We start from the raw sequence: 22,436 nt of genomic DNA, 5'->3' as shown, positions 1-22,436 counted from the left end.
CACAGAGACTGAAGCTGCTCAAGGGCAGCTTTCTTCTCAGTCAGGTCCTCCTGCTCTGTCAGCCTGAGAGATGGAGGAGCAGGATCACATTGACCAGGATCATTCAGTGGATAAATCCAGCTCCTACTGAGACCCACCAGATCTCTGAATGCTCCAACAACACAATCCAATGGAGTCATAGCCTTCTGTCCTGGGTTGATCTGAAGATCTTGAGCCAGACTAAATCTCCTGGAATTGTCAAGTCTTTAAAGACCAAAACTGCCCCATAAAAGTGGAGTCTGGATTCTTTTCTAGAATGAGACGGCAATGACAGTCCTGCAGAGTGACATCACTGATATGACTGGATGACTTCAGTCACGTGACTGGATGACTTCAGTCACATGACTGGAGGACAGTGTAGATACCAATGTAGAGGTTGGGGAAATAGTCTCTGAGAATCCAGCTTGAAGCCACGCCCTCCTTGTTCTTCAAAAACCCAAACAGCGACCATCAGTCTCCCTCCAATCCTGTACTTGGGTTCAGTGTTGCTGTTCCATTTTGCAGCAGTAGGTGTCGCTGTGATACCAGGTTCAGATCAAGATTCCCAACTCCAGCTCATGTTGGTGACCTCAGTACCAGGGTAAAATGGCGCTTCAGTGGATCATGTGATCAACTCATGTGTGTCCTCACTGCTCCACAGGTCTGTCAAATGTTCTGTAAAATAGTTGGACCCAGCAGAGCTGCTAGATTAGGAGCTGATGGAGTCGTTGCAGATACCAGGGTCCAAAGTCCAGCTTGAACCTGGTTTGTGTAGTTCTTTGTCAAGCTAGCAGCCATTCTTTTCACTGCCAAGCTAAAGTGACTTCTGTCAACAAAGGTCAACATACAAAAGGATATTTCTATTGGCAGTTCAAGATTTTGATCAAACTCCTTTTTCAGAGCTGGAACCTTCCTCTTGTGTCAGCTTTCTGTTCCCATCTCTATGGTAACGGTCAGTTTTGACCCACGTCTTCAATCAGCTGTCAAATAAACTAAAACAATTTTCTATCCTCCAAGTTGTTTCCATCTCTTGGTGACCTTGTTAGGCTTCCTTATCCATGGAAATATTGGTTTGAAAATTTAGTTGTGGGCCTCTGGACATTTTTTTAGTCACTAAACCCTCGATTTCAGTTTAAAAAATGGTAAAATGAACCTCAAGAAAATCCTAGAAATGAACCAAAGGTTGTTGTGTTTCCTGACCGTTACTGAGGGTGTTAGAACACATCTCTGACATGGACTGGTTTGATTTAGTATTCATTTTAATATCATTAACTATTGGAACATCCATGGTGTTATGGGTCAGTTTAGACCCTCATATATTTACTTCAATAAAAGGTAAAAAAGTCTCTTTTTCATCAACAGAACTTTAATACAAACACAAAATGAAAAGCAGAACAAGCCAGAACCCAAAATGTGGATTTGGAAGGTCAACAAACAACAACCAGTCAAGCAAACCAAACCAACAGAAACCACTTACTGGTTCAAAACCAGTAAAAAACAAAAACAGAGGAAAAGTCTCTGTGTGTAAGAACATGCATGTATGTGTGTGTGTGTGTGTGTGTGTGTGTGTGTGTGTGTGTGTGTGTGTGTGTGTGTGTGTGTCATATACTGACCCACTTCTTTTGCCAACATGAGCCCACAGTGGTGGTGTCTCCAAAGAGGTGGAGCTCTGTCCTTCACCTGCTAGATTCCAGCAGGCAGCTCAGGTCTAGTTTTCTTCACTGAGCCACCATGATGAGTTTCCTCTGAGAAGTTCTTGTCCAATGTCCCCAGTCTGAGACCCCAGCTCCACCCCATGGACAGCCTCCTGGATGATGTCCTCAAGCAGCATCCCTGTTTGTCTCCTGGCTGCAGCTGGATGCCCTCACAACCTGACTGTTGGGATGCACATCCATGTGATGGAAGAGCTGTTTTATACAGGGAATCATTTGACCTCTTGACCTGTGTGGGCAGGTACAGAGGGACGATTCCATCATGAACAATAATATTACGAAACAAATGGGTCTTTAGCTTCTTTCTGAAGGCGTCCTCAGCGTCCTCATGTCCAGTGGGAGAGCGTTCCAGAGTCTAGGAGCTGCAAACTGGAAGGTTCACTCTCCTTCAGTGAGGCTGAATCCCTGTGGTCAGGGAGGATAAAGGACCCCACAGGTATCACTAAAGTGCTTTAGACTGCAAAGCACTCAGCTAATCAAGCTGGGATCAACTGCTGTGGTGATCAAGGTATCATCATATAGAACAAACAAAGAAAACAAAGTTGAGGAAAAGCACACAAAGAAAAAACTATGAACATAAACAGAACATCTTCTACACCAGATGTCACACGGCTCAGTAGACCTCTGGTTTGACCCCTAGCAGGTCCAGTCTCCAGGGTGCCCCCATCATTCTGCTTTTCAGTTGCAGGATATGCAGCAGAATCCCGTCGCTCCTCTGCAGAAGAACATATGAGAGCGTCTGCTTGCTCTTCTCTGGCTGGACGAAGGGGAGAGTCTGCTTGCTCTTCTCTGGCTGGACGTAGGGGAGAGTCTGTTTGCTCTTCTCTGGCTGGATGTAGGGGAGAGTCTGCTTGCTCTTCTCTGGCTGGACGTAGGGGAGAGTCTGCTTTCTCTTCTCTGGCTGGACGTAGGGGAGAGTCTGCTTGCTCTTCTCTGGCTGGACGTAGGGGAGAGTCTGTTTGCTCTTCTCTGGCTGGACGTAGGGGAGAGTCTGCTTGCTCTTCTCTGGCTGGACGTAGGGGAGAGTCTGTTTGCTCTTCTCTGGCTGGACGTAGGGGAGAGTCTGCTTGCTCTTCAGAAGTTTGCTGGACCTTCACTTGAAGGTTATGATTTTCCTCTTTCAAACAGCTTTTTAAATCATGAAGATTTCCCAGGATTTCCCTCTGAGCACTGCTCCTTTTCTTCTTTTGTGTTCTCACTGCACATAGAAGACTCTGAACTTCACCGTTCAGACTGTCACTCTTTGTGGGGTCCTGGTCCTTCCTTGATTCAAGGTGGGCCAACTCTGCAGTGAAGGTCTCTGTCTCCTGAGATGCAGTAGAAACTCGTCTCCTCAAACATCCATTTTCTGCCTCTCTCTCCTCACTCTGGGACCTCAGCTGTTCAAGAGTCGCCTTCTTCTCAGTGACTTCTTGTCTCATTTTGTTCTTCTCTGCTTGGATGGAGTTGAGCTCACACTTGAGGTCACACTTCTCCTTGTAAACCATCTTCACCTGAAGCTGAAGATTGTGGAGTTGTGTGTTCAGGTCTCTGATCTGTGTCTGGTTCTCCTCCCTCACAGATTCAAGGTTGCCCACCATGGCAGACATGTTCTCTACCAGCTGATATGCAATAATCTTCTCTTGTCCAAGACTAGAAACCTGTCCCCACAAATTCTGGTTTTCTGTCCATCTCTTGTCACACAGAGACTGAAGCTGATCAAGTGCACTTTTCTTCTCTGTCAGGTCTTCCTCAAGACATTTCATCTCCACCTGTTCACTCTCCCTCAGAGACTGAACCTGGGTCAGCTCTTTTCTGAGCTCATTGTTCTCTCCATCAACCTTCCTCCCCTCACACTGAAGACTGTGGACTGTTGCGTTCAGATCTTCTATCTGAGTCTGGTTCTTGTCCTGGACCGTTTGGAGGTTGGCCACCACAGCAGTGAGGTTCTGGAGCTCCTGGATTGCTCTTTTATTCTCACGTTCAAGAGTAGAAACTTGTTCCCTCAAATTCTGGTTTTCTGCCTGTGTGTTGTCACACAGAGACTGAAGCTGCTCAAGGGCAGCTTTCTTCTCAGTCAGGTCCTCCTGCTCTGTCAGCCTGAGAGATGGAGGAGCAGGATCACATTGACCAGGATCATTCAGTGGATAAATCCAGCTCCTACTGAGACCCACCAGATCTCTGAATGCTCCAACAACACAATCCAATGGAGTCATAGCCTTCTGTCCTGGGTTGATCTGAAGATCTTGAGCCAGACTAAATCTCCTGGAATTGTCAAGTCTTTAAAGACCAAAACTGCCCCATAAAAGTGGAGTCTGGATTCTTTTCTAGAATGAGACGGCAATGACAGTCCTGCAGAGTGACATCACTGATATGACTGGATGACTTCAGTCACGTGACTGGATGACTTCAGTCACATGACTGGAGGACAGTGTAGATACCAATGTAGAGGTTGGGGAAATAGTCTCTGAGAATCCAGCTTGAAGCCACGCCCTCCTTGTTCTTCAAAAACCCAAACAGCGACCATCAGTCTCCCTCCAATCCTGTACTTGGGTTCAGTGTTGCTGTTCCATTTTGCAGCAGTAGGTGTCGCTGTGATACCAGGTTCAGATCAAGATTCCCAACTCCAGCTCATGTTGGTGACCTCAGTACCAGGGTAAAATGGCGCTTCAGTGGATCATGTGATCAACTCATGTGTGTCCTCACTGCTCCACAGGTCTGTCAAATGTTCTGTAAAATAGTTGGACCCAGCAGAGCTGCTAGATTAGGAGCTGATGGAGTCGTTGCAGATACCAGGGTCCAAAGTCCAGCTTGAACCTGGTTTGTGTAGTTCTTTGTCAAGCTAGCAGCCATTCTTTTCACTGCCAAGCTAAAGTGACTTCTGTCAACAAAGGTCAACATACAAAAGGATATTTCTATTGGCAGTTCAAGATTTTGATCAAACTCCTTTTTCAGAGCTGGAACCTTCCTCTTGTGTCAGCTTTCTGTTCCCATCTCTATGGTAACGGTCAGTTTTGACCCACGTCTTCAATCAGCTGTCAAATAAACTAAAACAATTTTCTATCCTCCAAGTTGTTTCCATCTCTTGGTGACCTTGTTAGGCTTCCTTATCCATGGAAATATTGGTTTGAAAATTTAGTTGTGGGCCTCTGGACATTTTTTTAGTCACTAAACCCTCGATTTCAGTTTAAAAAATGGTAAAATGAACCTCAAGAAAATCCTAGAAATGAACCAAAGGTTGTTGTGTTTCCTGACCGTTACTGAGGGTGTTAGAACACATCTCTGACATGGACTGGTTTGATTTAGTATTCATTTTAATATCATTAACTATTGGAACATCCATGGTGTTATGGGTCAGTTTAGACCCTCATATATTTACTTCAATAAAAGGTAAAAAAGTCTCTTTTTCATCAACAGAACTTTAATACAAACACAAAATGAAAAGCAGAACAAGCCAGAACCCAAAATGTGGATTTGGAAGGTCAACAAACAACAACCAGTCAAGCAAACCAAACCAACAGAAACCACTTACTGGTTCAAAACCAGTAAAAAACAAAAACAGAGGAAAAGTCTCTGTGTGTAAGAACATGCATGTATGTGTGTGTGTGTGTGTGTGTGTGTGTGTGTGTGTGTGTGTGTGTGTGTGTGTGTGTGTGTGTGTGTGTGTGTCATATACTGACCCACTTCTTTTGCCAACATGAGCCCACAGTGGTGGTGTCTCCAAAGAGGTGGAGCTCTGTCCTTCACCTGCTAGATTCCAGCAGGCAGCTCAGGTCTAGTTTTCTTCACTGAGCCACCATGATGAGTTTCCTCTGAGAAGTTCTTGTCCAATGTCCCCAGTCTGAGACCCCAGCTCCACCCCATGGACAGCCTCCTGGATGATGTCCTCAAGCAGCATCCCTGTTTGTCTCCTGGCTGCAGCTGGATGCCCTCACAACCCTTAGACAGAGACAACCAGCACTGGCATCATTTTAATGCCACCGTTCAACAGTGAATCTGCTGGTTTCCTGTTTTTAGGAGCTGATGGGAGCTGCACAGAGAAGCTCTTTGAGACAGGAACCATTCAGAGCTCCACCCTGCTTCTTCCAGCAGGATCCACAGATCCACCAACACACCAGCTGCCTGATGTCCATAGCCTATGCCAGTATCTTCAGGCGAGAGGCAGGGTTCACCCTGGACAGGTCACCAGTCCATCACAGGTCCAACACATAGAGACAGACAACCATTCGCTCTCACAGTCACACCTACAGTCAATTTAGAGTATCAATCAGCCTCGTCCCCTCTTGATGTCTTTGGACTGTGCGAGGAAGCTGGAGTACCAGAGAGAACCCACACAGGAACAGGGAGAACATGGAGACTCACACAGAAAGATCCTGTGCTGGAGCCGGGACCTTCTTGCTGTGAGGAGACAGTGCTGACCACTGCACCACCGTGCAGTCGCTGTCTAATGTGTGGAGGCTTTTGACCAGGATTCCTAGACAGCACAGCTGGACTCACTCAACAGCTAACTTGTTAGCACCGACTAGACAGGAGTGCTTCTATGGTTTTACTCAGAGTTTCAATGTTTTTAAAAGATGTCTCATTCAGCCTGTGGGTTTGAGTGATCACTCTTCAGTCTCCTGTTCTGTTTTCTGTTTGAGAGTCAGGTTGTCATCAACACTCACCGTCACACCGTGATGTCACTGCTTGACCTGAAGTCCCAGTCTTCAAGAGTTTCTCCCCAAACTGTCAACCTGCTGTGACTCATACGACAGCCGACACACAAACATTTGTTAAAATGACTAAACATTTCAAATGCTTTTATTGTGAAGCCCTGGATGGAACACATTCCCATGAAAATGCTGCTTTTATTGTGAGGCTTGGCCTCCAAATCAGTCCACACATTCAACTCTGATGTCATCAGATCAGAAGGTGACTGAGAATACTTCAATATGTGAGCCTGTGTACTTGAGCTTTGGCCTTGTTTCAGTGTCAGGAACCAATCAGAGCAGCCTCCTCCTGACTAAACAGCTCTACTCATCAAGCCCCTGACCCCAGACTCTTCTTGGTGAACTGATCAGAGATCAGATTAGTAGAGAAGCAGTGACACAAAGGGAAACTTCCTCATTCCCTGAACGCAGCTTCATCAAACAGAGCAATGCTAACTGTTCACCTGCAGTGTTGTTCAAGAGGGGTGGAGAGAGCAGGGAGGAAGAGAGGTGGAGAGAAGAGCACGGGGTCTCCATCCAGGGATCTGCTGTTATTTTCTCAGCCCCCCTTCTCCCTTCCTTCCTGCTCACACACTTTGTCACGTGGACACGTGTTATTTGTAAATGGAAAGGTGCCAGAGTTCAACAGGGCTGAGTTTTCTCTCCAGTTTGACGGCCAAATTTGGTCAAATAATTGGAGATGAAGAGGAAGAGAGCGTTGTATCGTCCACGTTTGTGAGGAAGATCTTTTCGTGCCATCACTGAGGAATCGCTCTCTTGATTTCTTTTGTTTTTGAAAGAAAGATATGGTCAGTTCCAAAAATTGGATCATTGTGATTGACAGGACCAGGCTCAGACACAGGACAGAAGCAGGGTTCACGGCAAGGGACGTTGGTGTTCTTGTACTCCGAGCAGAGAAACCAAACGGCTGCAAACGTATCCACTAAATCTAGACTATCGGATAAAACTTTCAAAAACTCTCAGGGGCCGAAGAACACAAGACAGGCACGGCTGCATTAACAAGGTAGAGGCTGTGGCAGGAACTGTGGATCGACGGGCTGGAGTGAGCACACAAGGACGAGACAGGAGTGAAGGCTGGATGAGGCGTCATGAAGCCTGTGGACGCCATGACACTGTGTTACTGTCACTGAATACTGACACCTGCTGGACTGTAAACTTCCCTGCAGGCTTGACCGACTGAACTGACACTGATTTGATGACCCGTGAACACAATAAGATCATTGAAGTCTTTGCGTTCATACTGGATCGTTCCATGTCTTTGAACAATGGGACCATGATGTTAAAGTCTCAGTGAAAGTGATGGGAATGAGGACGCTTTGATTTTACAATTTTTATTAAAAAAAGAAGTTTTTCCAACGTTTTCAAATCAAGTCTGTTGGGTTTCTTGAAGCGATTTCTCCTGCCGTGGAGAACACACGCTCACATGGCCCTGATGATGACGGCCTGCACAGGAAGTCTGTGGCCAGCAGGAAGAGGCTGGGACAGGCAGTCTGCTGGCTCTTCAGTGCACCAGAGGATCTTGAGTCCGTCCAGTATCTGCTAGTATCGCTGTACTCGCTGTACTTGATGTACTCGCTGGAGTTGCACTTCTTCCAAGTCTCCCCACTTCATCATCCAAGTGCTGCCACAGGTCATTTAAAGAAAAAACAAACAAACAAACAAACCGTCCTTTTAGTACAATTTCCAAAAACGAACACGATGATGAACAACATGGCTGATGGGGCTGAGAGAGCTGTGATGGAAACGAAGCTCCAACAGACGCGCGAACCAGAGGGAGGAAACCACGGCGTTTCACTGCTTTACATTTAGAATCTCACGCCAAGCCGGAGAAGCAGGTCCTGAATCAGTCACGTGGTCACTGCCAGCTGGCGAGGCTTCGGACGTCACCACATACGTCATCAATACGCGCTTCACAAAACGAGAAGAAGACGCGGGAAGCTTTGAACACAACAAGGAAAGAAGGAGAAGTCCGTGAAGCCCCGGCCTCGGTCTTTGTCTCCTGAAGGCTGAGTGGCGCCGGTAGAACCTCAACATGTGCGCCGCGCAGCTGCTGCGGGTGTCGGTCCAGGAGCGGATCCTCGCCGCCGCTGAAGACTTCCTGCTGCAGCTGGGAGAAGGAGACTCAGTGGCTGGAGTACCGGTGCTGAGAGCGCTGCTCACCGAGCGGCTGGCGGCGGCCGCGGAGCAGATCGTGGCTCTGCTGGAGGAAACCGTGGCGGAGTACGAGCGGGAGAACCGCCGGCAGAGGTTGCTGCTCGATGCCGTGCTGAAGCCCCGAGTCAGGCTGGACAGAGCAGGTGAGTCCCCGCAGGGACCTGCTGGGCCCCGAATTCAGTCCAGGAAGTGGAGCTGCAGCAGGGCCGGTTCTAGACAGGCATTTGTAAGGGGGCAGACAGGAATGTGAAGGGGGCACATGGTGGCGACTGAAGCCTGATTTATGCTTCTGCGTCGTGGCGACGCCGTCGCCCCTACGTCGTCATTGTGCATTTATAGTTCTGCGTCGAGGGAACGCGTTGCTCTGTAATTCACTGCCAAGCCACTAGAGGGGTGTGGCTTTATCTTCGTATGGTTTTGGGGGACTCTTGTCGAATTCCTTAGTTTTCTTCCGGTCAAAGCACATGGGTCAGAGACAGAGACAACAATGGAAGTTGTAAAGGTGGTCATACCTGCGAACCTCCTCGATAACTCTTTCTTCGGCTTGGTCCATTTTTATTTTTGCGTGTTGCTCTCACCACAGAAACTTAAAAAATAGCGGTGTTGTTGTGCTGAACCGGAAACCTCGTGTCAGTGGACCAATCACAGTTTGTTGACGTTCACGTCACGTCAGGATTTTTTGGAGGTGCACGTCGGGCTACGGCGTAGGGGTCTGCGTTGACGGCGTAGGTACGGCGTCGCCACGACGCAGAAGCATAAATCAGGCTTGAGGCCGGAAAGGGTGTGGTGGTTTTGGGGGGGGGGGGGGGGTAAGGTGGTTCTCTGGATCACTGTTTTTGTCATGTAATTGGATTGCACTTTGTCAGACCTTCACCCTCAGACCGGTCCAACCTGGTCCCACATGAAGGCTAAAGCCCAGTTCACACTGCAAGATTTTAGGCGTCAGTGACTTCCCTCCCCCAATCAGGCTGAGGCATTAATGAACGCTCCTGTGCGCCGACAAATCTTGTCGTGTGAACAGCAGCCTGATTGAGCGTCGATGGTGTGAACAGCAGGGCCTGTCGCTAACAAAAGTAGCGTAGTTTGAACAGGGCTTGAGCTTCTGCTGGTGGAACTCTGAGGGTCCCTGAGGCCCCAAACCCCTGACCAGGAGGAGGTGGCAGTCCCTCGGGGCCAAATTAAAAAAGAAAACTAAAAAAACATTTCTGGTTCCAATTCTGAGATCAACTTACAAAATAAAGTCAGACTCAATAAGAGCTCTCAATGTAGCCGATATTTACCAAACTGAAGGGTTGGCGTTGTGTTAAACCACTTGTTTGTCTTCTTGTCCTGTTCTCAGCTTCTTGTTTGGAGCACCTGAACTCTGCACCTGAACAGCTCCACTCTCCTTTCTCACCAATCCACTCCTCAACAACAGCCTCCTGTTTCCCTTTGCAAACTCTAACAAACCTCCACATCCAAGTCATTTGTTCTGGACTTCTCATGGCCCAAGTTGACCAAAGTCCTCTTTCTTTGATGGATCGTGGTTTGATGGTAGGGGGTTCAGATCTGTGACAAAGCAGAGAAGGAACTCTCCCAAGATGCTGAGACGCATCAAAGACAGGGCACGGAGGGAAAGAGAGGAGGTGAACCTGTCCTCTCAGTGCTGCCTTTTCCAGTGGATTCTTCAGCTTCTTCAGTAAATCTGGTCCACATTCAGTTTGTGGCTCATCTGTTACTTTCTGAAGGGAGAGAGAGAGAAAGAGAAATGTCATTCTGAGTGCAACCCAGTGGGCCAAAATCCCATCTCAGCGATGTGAAAGACTCATCGCCTCTTATCGCTCATGCTTGACTGCAGTTATTGCTGCAAAAGGTGGTTCAACCAGCTGTTAGGGTCAGATACTGGGCAAATACTTTTGTACAGCACTGTAACTCTCATTCTCCTGCAGGATCACATGATAGAAATTAACTGATGAATCAACTAGCAGATGTGATCATGAATGGACAAAACCATTCAGCAGAGGGGACCTATGACCTTTGACCTGGGTGACACAACGTTGATCCAAGCATCTGAAGCCAGCGTTTCTGTTCCCAGTTTGCTGACTGGTCCTCAGTAGCAGGACGTCTCTGTTCATTGAGTTGATTTCTGTTTCTGTCTGTTGCTCCGCTGTTTCAGAGTCAAATGAAGAGATTTCTGATGTTGCTGTTTGTGTCCTGCAGATGTGGAGCAGCTGCTGGTGATTAAAGAAGAGGTTCCCCCTGAGCTGCAGGATCCAGAGCCCCCCCACATTAAAGAGGAGTGGGAGGAGCTCTGGACCAGTGAGGAGGGAGGGCAGCTTCAAGGGCAGGAGGAGGCTGATATCACCACGTTCCCCTTCACTCTGGTCCCTGTGAAGAGTGAAGGGGACGAAGAGAAACCTCAGTTCCCACAGCTTCACCAGAGTCTAACTGAGGAGAACTTGAAAGAAGAGTCTCTGAGCAGCAGCCCAGTTCATCAACTGAAAACAGAAGTTGATGGAGAAGAGAGTGGAGGACCAGAACCAGCCAGCAAGGTAGATCCAGATCCACTTGTACAACCCCAGACTGAAGACCAGATGTCAGCGTCTTCTGAAGCTGAGACTGAAGTCAGTGAGAATGATTGGGTCAGACCTGATAACACGGCCACCTCTGAGCACAAGGAACCCTTTGGCTCAAGGAGGAATTTGCCTCAGAAACTGAGCCCAGGACAGGAAGTGACTCACTGCAGCTCAAAAGAGCAAAAAGTAAAGACTGAAAGAGAATCAGAGATCATCAGGAACGTGACCTTTGGTCCTTCTGAACCTCAGAAAGAAGTCAGGAAGGATAAGCGTCCATTTAGGTGCTCAACATGCAGTAAAGGTTTTGATTACAGAGGTGGTTTAGATACACACATGAGAACTCACACTGGGGAGAAACCGTTCCCCTGCTCAGTTTGTGGCAAAAGATTCTCAGTTAAGGGAGATCTGAAAAGACACATGAGAACACACACTGGGGAGAAACCATTTCCCTGCTCAGAGTGTGGAAAAAGATTCTCATTGAAGGGACATCTAAAAAGACACATGAGAACACACACTGGGGACAAACTGTTTCTCTGCTCAGCTTGTGGCAGAAGGTTTTCAGAAAAGGGATGTCTGAAAAAGCACATGAGAACGCACACTGGAGAGAAACTGTTTCCCTGCTCAGTTTGTGGCGGAAGATTTGCAGAAAAGGGATATCTGAAAATACACATGAGAACACACACTGGGGAGAAACCATTCCTTTGCTCAGTTTGTGGCAGAAGATTCCCAGTGAAGGCAAATTTAGAATCACACATGAGAAGACACACTGGGGAGAAACCATTTCCCTGCTCAGTGTGTGGAAAAAGATTCTCATTGAAGGGACATCTTAAAACACACATGAGAACCCATACTGGGGAGAAACCACCTTGCCATGCTGTGGCTTTGAAGCGTGACAAGAGAGCGAGACGCAGGTTGAAGGCCCATCCAGCCATCCAGCCATTGTCTTCTGCTTCCTGTTAAGGGAAGGGGGGGGTGGAGCTTATCCCAGCGTCTATGGGCAAGAGGTGGGTTCACCCTGGACAGGTCGCCAGTTCGTCACAGGGCCAACACATAGAGACAGACAACCATTCACTCTCACAGTCACACCTACAGTCAATTTAGAGTATCAATCAGCCTCGTCCCCTCTTGATGTCTTTGGACTGTGGGAGGAAGCTGGAGTACCAGAGAGAACCCACACAGGAACAGAGAGAACATGCAGACTCACACAGAAAGATCCGGCACTTGAGCTGGGACTCGAATCCGGAACCTTCTTTCTGTGAGGCAACAGTGCTGACCACTGCACCACTGGGCAGCTCAGGTTGCAGGCCAAATAATGAAATTATTTCATGAAGAAAAAAATGCAACAATAAACCAAAATTGAACTCAGAACAATGTGATGTGATCATCAGTACAGTTGGTGGTGTGGGTTCGTGTGTGCATGTGTGTAAGGGAGGTGGGAGGAAGAGATGTTGGCTGCTGAACTTCAAAGAGACAATGGATGAGGAGGAAGAGAGGCTCCTGGCCAGCAAGGCAGGTTCTGTATGTAGAGAGCACCGGGCCCAGGAGCTTCAACTAGGAGGAACGAACAGCCCCCCACCCTCCAGATACCTGCTGCAACACAGCTGCTTTCTCCAGGATTTTAGAGAGGAGGGGAGGTTAGCTATCAGTCCATAGTTGGCTAGAACCTCAGGGTCTAGAGGAGGCCTCTGAAGCAGTGGTTTAATGACAGCTCCCTTCAAGGACTGTGGTTCATATCCTGTTACTACAGACAGAGGAATCAGATTGAATAAAGAGGTGCTCACTGAGGGAAGACTTCCTTAGGCAGCCTAGTAGGAAATAATCTAAGAGACAGGATGAAGGTTTTGATGAGGTCATCATTGAATGAAGTTCTGGACTGTTAATTTGATAAAACTGGTCTAAATAAATATCTGGTTTAACAGCAGTTTCTGTGTTTACTGAGGCTCTGGCTCTACTGAGGACCTTCTTATGTATTTTAAGACGATTCTGCCTCTTGTTTAGTTGCCAAGTGTTGAAAACTACCACAGAGCTGTTCTCTGTTGTTAATGTTCTTCTTTTTGAAGGACCGATGGAGTCGTTAGTGTGGTGGTGTTTATTGTACTGCTGTGTTGTGATGTCGAAGTCTACGTCAAGCATTGTGACAGCCACCAATCACGAGCCACAAGTCTCCAGTCACGAGCTGCTCGTCTCAAGCCTCCAGGTTTCCCTGGTCTCTCACCTCCAGTCTCTCATCTTAAGCCAAGTCTCCAGTCTCCAGTCTCTCGTCTTAAGCCTCCAGTCTCTCCAGTCTCCAGCCTCCAGTCTCCAGTCTCTTTCACAAACCTCTTTTGTTCACCCTCCTTCCCCTCCTCTTCATTTGGGTCTACTTCCCTTCACCCTGCCTCCTGCCAAACAAAGGAAATGCGTCACCAAACAAAGGAAAAAGCAAGCTTCTGCAGCAGTGAGCCTGCAGTTTTATCTCCCATGAGATCAACCTCCAAATGACTCAACTCAGAACAGGCATTTCTGTTGTTGTCATCCATCCAGTTACTTAACAGTGAACTTAAAGTTAACAGAAGAATAGAAAGTTTATTAAAAGACAAGTTTATGAGGACAGTTCATAAAAAGGTTTAAAGAGAGTATTTTTCTTAACTCACTGTACAGTTTTAAAGTTGTCAGTGCTTTTGCTTCCATGTAGAGGCTCTGCTTGTATCCTCACCCCTGTGTTTGACTATTTGGAGTGGATGTTATCAACCTTAATCTACCCTAACTGACCAATTAACAGCCTGGTGTCAAAGTGCCGCCGGGTCTCATTTGATGGCCGAGGGTCCGACCTCATTTTGTAAAGTAGACGCCTGTCTCAAATAAACGCCAGGTTCGTTTAAACGCCTGGGGGCCGTTATTTGAGATTAATGTTATCTTAACTTGGTTTCATGTAAGATTTTGCAATTTATTTTAACTTCCCAGTAATTTATGTCTCATGATGTCAGTGCACCGCAGACAGCAAATCTTCAAGCTCACGGTTCCATGCAAAAAAAGAAAAAAAAAGATCTTCAAGGTGGTAACGCATCGTTGTGAATGTGTAGATCTGCTATTTTGGCCTCATGAGACTGTCGTGGAAGTGGAAGGATACGGGCCTCAAGTTGTCACGCCCTTTTCTTACTAATAAAGTGTTCTTGTGTAAAGTGTTCTCTGGACAATCTTGATATTTGCACTACTGTTCTTTAAAGTACTACAGTATATTGTTATACCTTGTATACCTATTGCTAAAAAAATAATAATAGTGGCCCAGTGCTGGCCAGTGCCAAAATAAAAGCCTGTTACCAATCGACGCCTGGTCTCTTTTAAACGCCCGGGCCACTAATTAGTCATTTACTGTCTCTCTAAAGGAAAGAGCAACAATACAGTTTAAATAGATTGATTGAAGGCAATCAACAAAAACAGCATTTGCCATTTTTCATGTTTTTCACTTTTCAATTTTTTTTAAATCTAAGTTCTGTAGAAAAGAAAATCACTCTTCTTCTTCTTCTGTGTTTTACGGCAACTGTTGTCCAAGTTTGAAACTCCACATTAGAACTGCAGCATCAATCAATCAATCAATGGATTTGGATGGATTTTGCGTTTGTTTTGTCTTGTCTTTTATTCCTTGTACTTGTGGTCATCATTGTCTCCAATCAGAAAATCTGAGGCTGGGACGTCTTGATGACGCTTGAAGAAAGGAAGCAGGTCTCAGAGGAGTGTGGACAGTGCAGTCCTCAGCTTTCTAGTTCCTGGTCTCCAGCCCTTCTCTCTTGTTGAGCAGCCAGCATCTCAGAGCCTTGTCCAAGACCTGCAGCCAAACTGCACCGTCTGCTCCACATTCATGTTTAAAAACTGAGTGGATGTCATCAGGGAGGGAAAATGCTGGAGTTCCTTGTCCTTTGCTTGGATTTGTTTGCTTTTTTATTGAGTTTGACTCGCTGGAAGAAGACTTGTTGATCCAGGAATGAAGCTGGATTCTTCTGTGCAGAGCATTCATTGAGTTGAAGTGTGGCTGTACATTCAATGATCAGTGTTATGGTTTCCTCTCCTGTGTTAAGTTGTTGCTCACACACACACACACACACACACACACACACACACACACACACACACGCGCGTGTATCAACATGATGTTCCGAATGTTTCACTGTCTGTGGTTGTCCAGCTCTCCTTGCCTCTTCACTGTCATTGTCAGAACTCTGAGCAGTCTTCCTCTCCAGGTGATGTCTCTGAGTGATGATGATTGCTGTCTGTTCAACCAGCTTCATTTGTTGATATCTGAGAAGGACTGAAGACAGCAAAGTGTCCTGATTGGCCAACAACCCCTCACAGGTCAAGGTCACTGCTCTGAGGTGGACCAGTTTACTGTAACAGTGGTGGCACCATCCACTGCTGGCGCTCTCTTCAGTGCTTCTTGTTTCTGCCCTTTGTGTGTGAGCTCCTAGAGCAGCTGGTCCGGCTCCCCCCCTTTTCTTTTCTATTCCACTAATTTTTTGGGGGGATTTTCTATTTTTGTAATTCATCATCGATCTCGGCTCACGGTCGCTACACTCTTGACCTCCTGTGAGCCTTGAAGAGAGAGAAGCCACCTTTGTGTCGGAGAAGAGCAGCTTAGTCCAGGCAGCCAGCAGCCTGAGACCAGAGGGTAGCCCATCAACGCGCTTCCCTTCTTCATCGAGCGAATCTCAGCGGGAGCCACGGTCGACGAGGTGGAGGCTTTGAAGGCCGTCCTCCCACCAGTTCGTTGGAGAGGCGTCGTACATCGATGGGAGAATCCAGCTGAGAACGTGAGCCGGTTACGTTGGTTTTCACCGATTCAGGCCTGGACTCCTCCTGATTAAGAGTCTCATGCTCTACCGACTGAGCTAGTCAGGCTACACCTGAGTAGCTTCAATAGCCTGAAGTGATCAGAGTGAGAGACGCTACAAGCTCTTCATCAGACTCACAGTCACATGAGCCATCACATGATTGATGGATGACCACAAACACCTTCATCTTTGACAAAGAAGTCAAATAAAAGGTGAACCACAGATGAGACACCAGTGGTAAAAACACTAAAGTGCTGTCAAGGAGAAACAGGATACGAGCAAACACACACACAAGTTACAGAGAGAGAACTCTCCCAGAGGGAACCACTCAAAGGAGAACCTAGAGATCATCAGGCTGGATGACCTCATCAACATGAGACAGGTGGATAGGAAACAAGCTCAGAGATGTCAGGAACATGAGATCCAAGTGGTGAGAGAGCAAGAACTGGTGAGGTTCCAGAACCAGGAGTGAGGTGAAGCCTGCATCACCTACTGGGAGCTTTTAGTCTAAGGTTCAACTTGGACTTGAATGATTTCTGCAGAGACAACGTGCAGGGAGGGAATTTGGAGATGAAGAACAAGTTCCTCTCAGGCTTTCATGGAGTTTTCAGGGGTCAAACAGACCCTCCTCTGATTGGTTGTCAGATGTGTTCTCATTGCACCACAGCCTCCAGGTTGAGGGTTCTGATCCTAGTCAGACACATTGACTCTGATGCTGCTGAGCCTGAAGGGAGGATGAAGAAAGGAGTGTCTGAGAGAGCTTCACCAGACAAACTGTCCAGTTGAACAACAAACACTAGTCAGTAGGAATGTTGCTGCTGGGACCCTGATTCAAACCAGGGTTGCTGCAGCCACAACACAGAGGACTGACCACTAGAGGATCAGGGCCTCCTGGAGGCTGAGGTTGGAGCTGCTATGTCTTTGTCTCACTGAGAGATGAAAGACAATTGGAGTCCACAAAGAAATCATTGAGAAATCAAGGAGAGATCAAAGAAAGAATTCTAAGATCAAACACAGAACTCTGAGATCAAAGACAATTGGAGTCCACAGAGAAATCATTGAGAAATCAAGGAGAGATCAAAGAAAGAATTCTAAGATCAAACACAAACACAAACCCAACCCAACGACTCGGGTCCTGGACACCAGCAGACCTCTCAACACCTGCAGCATTTTTTCAGCTCCACACAAACCCAAAATTCACTGAATTTTTAGATCAAACACAAAACTCTGAGATCAAAGGTTGAAGTTTCCCAAGGTTCAGTTCTAGCTCAGACCCTCTTCAAGGTGGAACCAGCAAAGGAGCTCAGGAGAGATAACTGGACAGCAGCAGGACAGAACAGAGGCTCTCCACAATGGCAGGAGACAGGAAACAGGTTTGGACCATCTGGGCTTCTGTCCACTTTGATGGTTTTCAAACATTGAAGGAAATTGTAAAAATCAACATTGTGGTAAACGTTGGTTTGCCAGTGTGTTTACATCAGGATTTATATTTGAGTGTGTTTGCTCATCTGTTCCAGAAGCTTCTTCTAGAGTTGAGCCTGGATGAGTGGAGGGACCTTTTTGACCATCAGGACTGGTTTTTGATGGCCTGATGGTGCATCGGGGTCATCATGGTCCTCCACAGGGGTTCCAGGACTGTTGTGGTGTTTGTGGGAACTGCAGGGAGAAGCCCTCAGACCTGGAGAGGAAGTCCTGACACCAGCAGACGCCTCACCACCTGCAGCCTTTTTCCAGCTCCACCAAACCCACCATTCACTGCCTCCTCATCATCTGGGCATCAAAAGCAGCTCAGACCTGCTGCAGCTCAGAGACCTCAGCCATTTTTAGGATGTCTCCATGATTCTCCTTCACAGGATTTTCATTCAGAAACAAGAGAATTGTCAAAGACCACAACAGTTTTCAGCTTGCTGGTAAACAGTACTTCAACTACCATTCCACTGTGTAATGGCAGTGACTGATGTGTACTATATGCAGTACTAATCAAGTACAGCCCTGACTGATACTTTATCTCCAGTGATAGGAAGGATAAGAATGTTGAAATGGACCCAGCAGGAAGAGAATCTCAAGTCATGGCAACTTTACTGAGCAGCACTCAGTTAAGTTCAGGAAACACCAGAAAGTTTTACCACCTGTCAATGAAGTAGTCAGTAAAATAAATACTACACTGAACAGTAGTGGAGGGAGAGCAGAGCTGGAAATAAGACCTTACTGGAGGGAATGAATCTAGAAATGTTAGAGTTCTTTCAATTGAAGAAATCAGATTTGGGAGGGATGTTCTAGACGTTTTCATCCATTTTTATTTCATCCAAAGAAACAAATCATGTCTTCTACCTGGACAGAACACGCCTTTAAAAAGTATTTAGAAAGAATCCAGGTCCTGAGGGGGTTGTGGCTGTGGCTGTTCTGGTTGGTGTTGAGGCAGGGCTGCTGAGGAGGACGCTGGTGTGGATGCTCTCTGTGTTGCTGATGGCATGGATGGAGTGCTGCTGAGCTCTGCAGCTGTCTGAGCAAGGCTGCAGCGTCTGGGTCTCGGGGCGTCCGTTCCCTTCCCTCAGTGTGTGGCTTGACCAGGGAACTTCCCAGCTCCTCCTAAAACATTCTCCTCTTGCTCTTCTTGGTTGAGCTCCACTCCTGGTGGATGTGAGTCCACAACACCAATGTTTCTATGCAGACTCATCAAGGATGCTGCAAAACACAAGAATCCAACCCAAGACTTTCTCTTCAACCATGTTGAGGTCTTCATGGCTGGGATGATGCAGGTTCTCTTTCTTTTTTTTTTTGAATGTTAAATAATTAATGTTTATTATGTTTTGTTCCAGTGTTAATTTGATGATCTAAACCTGATATTTAGACAATCAGACAGCACAAAAACAGAAAATGCCACCATATCATTGAAATTTTCTGACATACAAATGAAGGTGTTGACTCTTTTTGTATAAGCACCTCCCCTCTGTAGGGCTGGTGGCGCAATGGACAACGCGTCTGACTTCGGATCAGAAGATTCTAGGTTCAACTCCTGGCCAGCTCACTTTAAACTTTATACTGAGAAGATGAAGTGAGAACCACTGATCAAAGTCACTGAAGTCCTCCCAGGTTCCCTCCTTGTCTGCTGGAAACATGAACACATGAATGATCCTGCTACCTCTCATGTTAAGCTGCACTTGACAGTGACAGCAGGAGAACAAAAATCCCAGTGTGTCATCAACATTTCCTGTCAAATCAATGTTAGAAGCTGTTGAATTTCTGGATCAGAACAAGGAGAAAGGAGCCCCAATGAAAGAGTGATGGTTCTTGATTCTGATTTTGTTCTTCACTCCTACACCAGAGAGTGAAAGTGTGGGCTGGCTGGGAGCAACTGCCTGCTTCAGAGTGGGAGGAGCCTCAGGACTTTCCAGTGAGAGCTGCAAACTTCCACCAGCGCCCAGTGCCAGCAGGTCTTCATGATGGAGCTGAGAAGAGCACAACAACACCAGAGCACTGGAGAGGAGCACAACACTTCTTTGCTTCCTGGCCACTCTCATGTCTGTCTGTCCATCTGGAGCTGGGGGGAGGAGCTTCACATGTTTTTCTTTTTTAAAAAAGGGAATGACATGACTTCCTCTGTATGTTAGAATATGAACGACTAAAAATGTTCATCCCCAGTTCAAAGTTAGAATTAAATTTAAAGTAGAAAACTCTTCCCTCTTCAATCCTGTCACTCAGTGTTGTAAACTGTTTCAAACAAATTCTACTGTTCAACAGTTCAAGTGTTTCTAATGAAGCTGAATGTTCGCCTCTTCTTTCCTCAGTTGTGTTTCTTTCATGTCCTCCTGAGATCAAAGACAGAATTCTGGGTACAAATAAAGACACCATCAAAGCCCCCTGATGACATCATCATCAATTCTGTCTTTGATCTGTGTCTGTCCAGTTTGTCCTGAGTGGATCCAACAGTTTCCCATGGGTGACTCTGTCGTGGTCTCTCTCCTCCTGCTGTCTCCAACTCTCAGAGTGCTTCTACTGGTTTCTCACCATCGTCCGTGTTGTTAGGCAGAGCACTGGTTAGGACTGAGGCCAGTGATGTCATCACCTCCAGCTGAGACCTGCCAGGTGATCCTGCTTCATTCAACTCTGCTGCCTCTACCACTGCCCTGACTGGTGAGGCTGACAGCAGGTTCTCTCTCATCTAAACTCTCTGTTTACAATGGAGGCTGAAATCCTTGTGATTGGTGGTTCAATCATCAGGTCTGTTGAACTCCCAGGTGCCATCACCTGCTGTATTCCTGGTGCCAAAGTTGTGGACATTATTGAACGTCTCCAGGACTCATTGATCTCCACCCCTCAGCTCACATCCTGATTATACAAGTGTGTGAATGACATCACGAAGAGGCAGCCAATCATACTTCATGACCAGCTTGAGTCTCTTGCTAGTTCAAATCAGAGTCTGGGTAAATTCTGTGTTTTTTCTGGCTCCATCTCTGCTCCTTCCAGAAGCAGGGAGCATTTCAGCCTCTTTCCAGTCTGCATGAATGCTGAAAGGCTTCTGTACTGTTTGGCTTTGCTGTTTCCTGCAGCTTGGACATCAGATTAGAACGAACCACACTCACTAACTCACCTGTTCTTAACCACTGAGAGCTGATTTGGTTAAACATGGAAAAACACTGACTCTCTATGAGGATGTTCTCCTGCCCTGTGTGGGTGGAGCCAAGAGAGTAAAAAGACTGAGACCCAGAAATCAGGGCTTCTTCTCCTCCAGCTTAAGGTGGTTAGACTGAAGTCTCAGCTCTGACTCTGGATCTGTTCTCTGTGTGCCAACATAAATGTGATTGGACCAGAGAAGTTGATGAGGATTTTGTTAACCTGAACCATGATAGAAAATTGTTTTAGTTTATTTGACAGCTGATTGAAGACGTGGGTCAAAACTGACCGTTAACATAGAGATGGGAACAGGAAGCTGACACAAGAGGAAGGTTCCAGCTATGAAAAAGGAGTCTGCAACCATTAACAGGAATGAGCGGAAGACAATGGATGAATGGATGGATGGATGTTCGTGAAAATTTAAACCAGACAACCACTGTAGTCCCTCCTACATGATAAGCGCCATAATTTTTCTCACTCATGTCTTTTTTTTCGGACTGGTTCCATGGTGTAATGGTTAGCACTCTGGACTTTGAATCCAGTGATCCGAGTTCAAATCTCGGTGGAGTCTCCAGCAAGTCTGTGACGGACATTGAAAGAGGAATTGCATTTTTCTATGGCCAACTCGTGCTACTTGGCTGTGGCTGGTTGGGAGGAGGCTCAGGCCCTAACAACGCTGCCACCACCTTCAATTAAGACCTCAGTTTTGTCCTGGTTGAGCTGGACAAAGTTCTCTGTCACCATGACAGGTAAATGGACATCAACTGGTCCTGAGTCATCAGGAGACACGGCCATGTGAAAAGAAAGAATCGCTGCTAGCTTGACAAAGAACTGCACAAACCAGGTTCAAGCTGGACTTTGGACCCTGGTATCTGCAACGACTCCATCAACTCCTAATCTAGTATCTTTGCTGAGGGTCCAACTATTTTACAGAACATTTGAGCATCACAACACTTAGCAGGACCTTCAAGTTGGATTCTCAGAGACTATTTCCCCAACCACTACATTGGCATCTACACTACCCAGATAGCAGGAGTCTTTGGGCCAGATCCGTTTGAAAGCTTCCTGATCCGGCTGTGGTGCACACATGACGGTTGTGGCCCACACATGAAATACAGGTTTTAACCCGAAAGCTCCAAAATCCAAGGTGAAATGAAAATGTGTGTAACTAACTGGATTCGGTCCGAACATCCGAAGGTGCCAAATACTGAAGTAAAATCAGAACTGGACCAATCCTGGGTCTGGTGTGGTGCTGATCTGCAATCGGGATGCGGGCCGTTTTTGGGCCATCGTGCGTCGAGACACTGTTTGTGTTCAAAGTTAAAATCCCACAATAAGAAGTAGCTGAATCTGACAGGTGAAGGTTTGGAACTACAAGATGGTTGATGTTTCCTTGACTTGATGCTCTGACTGTCAGGGTGGATGACAGCTTCTTCTGCTGCTGCATCTGAGTGGCTAAGATTTGTGTCCAACCAGATCAACTTAAAGAGCTTCAACAGACAAACTGTCCAGTTTAACAACAAATACCAGTCAGTAGGGCTGAGTATCGATTCAGATTTTCCTAATCGATTTGATTTGATTTTCCGAGGTCCGATTCAATTCAATTCACGATTCAATTCGATTCAACGTCCATTTATTTATTTATTTAAACCTGACCAAGTGACTGACAACAACAAAAAATGAATGTATATAAATCAAATTGAAATAAATTACAAGATAGACATTGTAAATAAAGTTTCTCCAAAGATGACACACATAAACAGGACACTCACTTAGCTACAACTGTCTCACAGCTTCTGTGCAATAACACTACAATGGTTGTGACAACTGCATCAGAACAGAATTAACAGCCATCTGTTGACTCAAATAAATGTAGGCAAATTAAAATAG

The 22,436-nt window shown here is 46.5% G+C and overlaps 2 non-coding genes across 2 annotated transcripts; both read left to right on the top strand.

The window, feature by feature from the left end:
• Positions 1 to 18,887: 18,887 nt before the first annotated feature.
• On the top strand, positions 18,888 to 18,960 carry trnar-ucg (transfer RNA arginine (anticodon UCG)). Its single transcript has one exon. It is a non-coding gene; the product is annotated as a tRNA-Arg (tRNA).
• Positions 18,961 to 21,045: 2,085 nt separating this feature from the next.
• trnaq-uug (transfer RNA glutamine (anticodon UUG)) lies at positions 21,046 to 21,117 on the top strand. Its single transcript has one exon. It is a non-coding gene; the product is annotated as a tRNA-Gln (tRNA).
• The last annotated feature ends 1,319 nt before the right edge of the window (positions 21,118 to 22,436 follow it).

Source organism: Aulostomus chinensis, chromosome 1, assembly GCF_037954235.1.
Source record: "Aulostomus chinensis isolate RoL2024-O1b breed Wild chromosome 1, RoL_Achi_v1.0, whole genome shotgun sequence".
In the NCBI taxonomy this organism is placed as follows: Eukaryota; Metazoa; Chordata; class Actinopteri; order Syngnathiformes; family Aulostomidae; genus Aulostomus; species Aulostomus chinensis.
This window is presented reverse-complemented; position numbering and strand designations above follow the sequence as displayed.